The sequence below is a fragment of the Phaenicophaeus curvirostris genome, chromosome 4 (genome assembly GCF_032191515.1).
Source record: "Phaenicophaeus curvirostris isolate KB17595 chromosome 4, BPBGC_Pcur_1.0, whole genome shotgun sequence".
Lineage (NCBI taxonomy): Eukaryota > Metazoa > Chordata > Aves > Cuculiformes > Cuculidae > Phaenicophaeus > Phaenicophaeus curvirostris.
Window position 1 is genome coordinate 25,083,947 of NC_091395.1, and position 5,308 is coordinate 25,089,254.

A 5,308-nucleotide genomic window follows, 5' to 3' on the forward strand; every position below is an offset into this window, starting at 1 on the left:
ATCAATATGCTTCCCAAATAAGCGTTAGTCAGAGGCATACTTTAATTCATATTAAACTGAACCTTTTTTGGGGAGATGAGAGGATTTTAAGGGAATCTCTGCCATGTGAAGAAATCATATATGTCCATATATGAATCTATGCACAGCCAGACCTCAGATTGTCTGCAGGGATCAAGAGATATTAAATGAGTAGTGACTATGGAGAGTTTGAATAATTGATGGAAATTTCAATGCAATTAATGTAAAGCAAAGGACAGGAACTCCTTGCTGAGAAATTAGAGTTTGTGGATTATTGAGGTATGCCTGAAAATCCAGATGTCACCTCCTCTCTTTTTCTCCAACATCAACCAGCAAACCCCATGCTTCTAAAGCAGATTTTTTTATGCTCTGGCATATCTAATTTCTTAAACCGGCAAGACACAGAGGATTGATCCCAAATAAATTAAGGGTACAGTTTAAAAATCCAAATGCTATTTTAAATGTAGGTTAAAATGAGAACTATGTGTTTAATATTTATCTAGCACCCTCTTTTTGAGGCTCATCTTGTCGTATAGGACTATGCTGTTAAAGTGGTTCATGGGAATGATGTGCATGACTCCTTCTTTTGCTAATGGGAGCTGTGTGGATAGAACAATTTAGCTGTTAGTGCTCTGAGGAGAAGAGAACTTGAATAGCAGGGACTTGGAGAGCAAAATAAAAAGAAAGCTGCTAAGGGCATTTGAAAATACACTTGCTATTCTTTTTTTCCTCAGCATTGCTGCAGTAAACAACTGCTTCAAGATTCCTCTTTAAATAAGTGACATGAAAAGGAAAAGAGCATGATGCTGTATCAAAAGCCATTCAAAATATACTCAGGGTCCCAAACTAACCTTGGGGGTAGGAAAAACCTTTGGGGGCTGGGGTGGTTTTTAGGGTTGGTTACTTTCTTTGCTGGCCAGTGGTTTAAAGAAATTATCCCTGGTGGGGGCATTCTGACCCAAATTTCAGGGATGCTGCATTTCCTATGGGGAGTGTATTTAGGACTGGATTTTAAAAATACAGCTGCCTAAAATTAGACTTCCAAATCCATGTAAAGCGCTAAAGAAATGGCCTGGTTTTCAAAAGAATCAAATATCCACAGACTCTGGGTCAGGGTCCTGACCCAGCAAAGCACAGGAATATTCTCCCTAGCCTTGCTCCCCCAGCGCACCCCCCCCACCTCCCCAGGCAATGAGATTGCTCATGCATTTAAGGCTAAAGTGCTTAAGTGCTCCCTTAGGTAGGGGTTAGAGAACTTAAACATGGGTGTAGAATCGACTGAGCCTCATCCGCTCTTTTAGATCTTGGCCAGAGGGAATTTTTTTCATTTGATTGTTTCTTTATCACTTTGCTTGTGTAGATTTTTCCAACCAACCCATATGCGGCAAAGTGCTTTTAAACACATTGAAAACCTTGGTCCTGAACCTTGCCAGTACAATTTCCCTTGGGGGAGGAAGCAGCAAATATACAAACTGTTGTAGGGCTGTATACAACTCTAAAGGCCAATGCAAATACATACCACCTTTGAGAGCAGCTTCTTTTGAACGCTAAGCTAATAGCAAACCCTTTCTGATGACTAGTCAGAACTATAAGACCTTAAGGTGCTAGGCCAGGACACAGAAACCCTGACTCCAAGTCCCACTCCCACCAAAAGATTTATGTGTGACCCTGGGCGAGTCACTGGCTATTCACTTCTAAATCTGCAAAAAGGCAATATACTTTCCTGGCTTTGTAGTGAAGGGAGACTAAAATCCATTAGTGATTGTGAGGTGCTCAGATATTAAATTCTTAAGTGCTTAGATACATCAGTGGAGGAATTTTCCAGAGACATTACTTTTTGATAATATTCATCATAAAGTATTGTTGTATATTTTTATTCCTTATGTTTTATTTATTACAAAGTATTAAAGGTTAGGTTTCCTTATGGGTGGACTGACTTGGAGGAGTCCCACAGGGAAAGAAAATGTTTTCCATGTTATAAGACTAATAACACAACAGGAAAAAGAAAAAGCTTCTGTTGCAATTTGATTGAGACAGTAAATAAATGCCTTCACTTTGGCCCACAGCATACCTTTGAACTACTATGTTCTTATGCCTATTCAGTCTTATTAACTGCCTTGCTTTTCACCTATTGTTTTCTTCTGCTTCTGAAACTGATGTACCAAACATTGAAAAAAAAAAAAAGCCCAGCAAATCCCCCAGACAAATCCTGCAAAAAACCCCCATTCAGGCCATAATAAATATCATTCCATATTTCCTGAATTTAATGTCATGGGGAGCTGGTTCCTGTGACATCAACAAAAAGGCCATATTACTGTTCAATTGTCAAGTTCTGCCTAGGTCTGCCCATTAGTGACAGTAATCAGGACACAAAAGGTACCAGATTACAGATACCAGGGTCAGCTTAAAGCTGAGGAAAGAGAGCATATGACCGGAAAAAGAATTTACAAGAGTGGTTTGGGGGAAGCTAACTGCTGCTCATACTTAAGCCAGGGCTGTATCTAAACATTATGCTTAAGTTCTCACAGAAATACTTTTTTGCTGTATTTTCTGGGTTTTTTTCACGCATTTGTGTTCTTTCAGGCATGTAACTTTTGGTCATATTTTGCCAATCAACATAAACCTGATGACTCTCCTAAGACTTAGTTCAGAGTAGTTGACAGAGGCTGCATTCCTTTAAGGTTTTTAGTAATTCAGGTGCTCTTCCTAAGGATGAAATCTTCCTTGGACTGCTGGCTCTCCTGGGGCAAAGCATCCGCACTGAGGATGAGCCTGTCTTTACAATCCAGTATCTTCTGCTACAGCTGTCTACTGCATCACACAGTGTTACTCATCCTGCCTTCTCTTATGCTTATTGATGGTTCTTTCCTGTGGTCTTTTTCTGGGGGTCTTTTTGTCTTTTGTTAAGAATCCCTTTGGGAAACTGAATTCAATAAGTGCTACAATATCTAGCTTTTACAGAGACCATAATCATCTGTCTGCATTTTAATATTATCAGCAACTTTTCTGTAACACAATGGAACATCTTCATTTTCTTAATCAGTATTCTGAAAGCATTTGGGGAACTTTCAGATTAAAAGGCACTAAATAAAATGCAGGGCTCTACTGTCACCCTGAGCACAGCTCAGACTAAAACTTCATCTGTGGTTTTCATACAGTTACGTTATATCCCATTTGATACTTGTCCTGTTTATCCAGCACTTTGATACAGCATTTGTAGCTGTACTCTGCATTATTGCTCTGGGTAATTCCTTTCTGTCTGGTCTTGGCTCATACTGTAAACCACACCGACTTATGTTCTGTGTTGGATTGGTATTGCTAAGGTACTTTAACTCACTTTTACATAATTTGGGTTCTGATCCTATCTCAAAGATTACTCACTTTATATCAGCCTAAAGAGAGCTCTTTCTGCAATTCAGAGCAACAGAGAATCCTTTTTGAGTGTTTTCTGATACTTTCATACCCTCTTTTCTCTCTAGCAGGCACCAGGCATTGCTGACGATTGGTCAGAGCAGGCAGTGGAATCAAATAAGCTTTAAACCTGTTTTGCTTAAAAAAAACTGAACTCAAGTAATCATTGAACAATAACAATTCGTGACATATCCCTCTCAATCTTCAAGGCACTTACAGCTCCAGTGGTAGTTAAAGCAGGAGATGCTCAATTTACAGATTTTGAAACCAAGGTAAAGATTCCGTTTATTACTGACTACGAAAATAGCAGAACATTAGGCTTTTAAAGTAGCTTTCTACCAAGTACAAAGGGCAAGGGCTGAGGTCTAAGGATCTCCAAATGTCTGGGGTTTTCTTCCGTCTAATGTTTATAGCCCTTCTATTGTATTTTTCAGAAAGAAACAAAAGCCCATAAATTTCTGCCTTCTTTCGCCCCCTGCCCTCTTCTGGAAGAAAACGACATGGAAGCTAAAAGGTTGCCCCTGGATCTGCTCTACACTGCTTGACAAAAAGAAGAAAAAGAAAAGGAGGAAAACAGGAGGGGAGATTTTGATTAAAGGCATTTTGGTCAACATTTAGAATGGCACACACAGTTCTTCTGTTTCTGCACTTTGCTTGGCTACCCACAAGACCCACAAGTCACATTCATGCAATTTGCTCAGCCCACAGCCTGAAATCAATGAGGTCTATGCAAGAAGAGAGCACCTGCCGCAGGCTGTTACTGGTTTTATTTATTGTCTGTTATTATTAGACCACGCAGGAACCCTAACAACAAATATTGTCTGAAGCACTATGTAAACATCGAACAAAATGATAGCCCTGTCCCAAAGTGATTACAAACTAAATAGAGGACAAGGGACCATAGATGTATACAAACAGGCAGAGGGAGAATAAAGGAAATGAGGATGCTTGGTGTGGCTGACAGTAGTATTACCTCACTAGCAGTCCAAGGGTTGTCAAAGCTTTTCTAGATGTCATGGCAAAAGAGAGCTTTAAGGAATTCTAGAGAGCTACTAATATAAATCTGAGGGCATTTACGCAGGGTACCTTCCAAGTATGAAAGAGACCACAGTGGAGAAAACGAGAAAAGACTTGTTCTGAAATGAACACAAGGGGATGGAAACTCCAAACAAAAGAAGGTGGTCCATTTTAAGGTTTTAACTGTGTTTAAATGTCACAGCTGCTTGCATTTCTGACCGCCTTTAACAATGACCCCCTTTTTTTGCTCCTGAGCAGTCCTGTTCACCTACATCCTCGTCTAAAAACAGTATATAAGGACCAAGTGCGGCAGAACTGGAAGTCTGCTCAGGCAGCTATTGGAGCTGCTCTGTTCCCTGTTCATGCCTCCTGACAATGAGAGATGATAGGTAGGGTCCCAGGGGGCCTTGAAAATGAAGATAGGCAGCTTATGTTGATGTGAGATAGTGGGGGGGCTGGGGAGGGGAGGGAACGGGTAGTGCAAGGATGCCAAGAGAGGAGTGACATGTTCAAAGAGACAGGCTAGGAAAATGATCTTTGAAGTAACAGCAGCCACATGCAGTATGAATAGGGCAAAGGCAAACTTGCATGTATCAAGGCCAGAGGAAAGGACATTACAGTAACTGAATTGTTAAATAATGAGAACTTAGATAAGAATTTATCTGCATGGAAGAGTGGGAAAAGATGCCTCTTAAAAGCTGGAAGGTTTAAGAATTAGGAGGTGGAGTGGTATAAGCAGCTGAAAGATTGATGCTTTACCTGTATTTAACAGAGTCCAGAGCTGATGCTCCAATATAGTAATGAGTGACAGACAGCACGGTATACTGTCCACAAGGAAAACAATGAGGGTAGAGGCCTTGGG

General features: G+C 40.4%; 1 long non-coding RNA gene across 1 annotated transcript; it reads left to right on the forward strand.

Moving 5' to 3' along the window:
* The first annotated feature begins 3,616 nt into the window (after nt 1–3,616).
* Nucleotides 3,617–4,060, forward strand: LOC138719925 (uncharacterized). The gene is made up of 2 exons (XR_011337343.1): nt 3,617–3,701; nt 3,864–4,060. It is a non-coding gene; the product is annotated as an uncharacterized lncRNA (long non-coding RNA).
* Nucleotides 4,061–5,308: the final 1,248 nt, after the last annotated feature.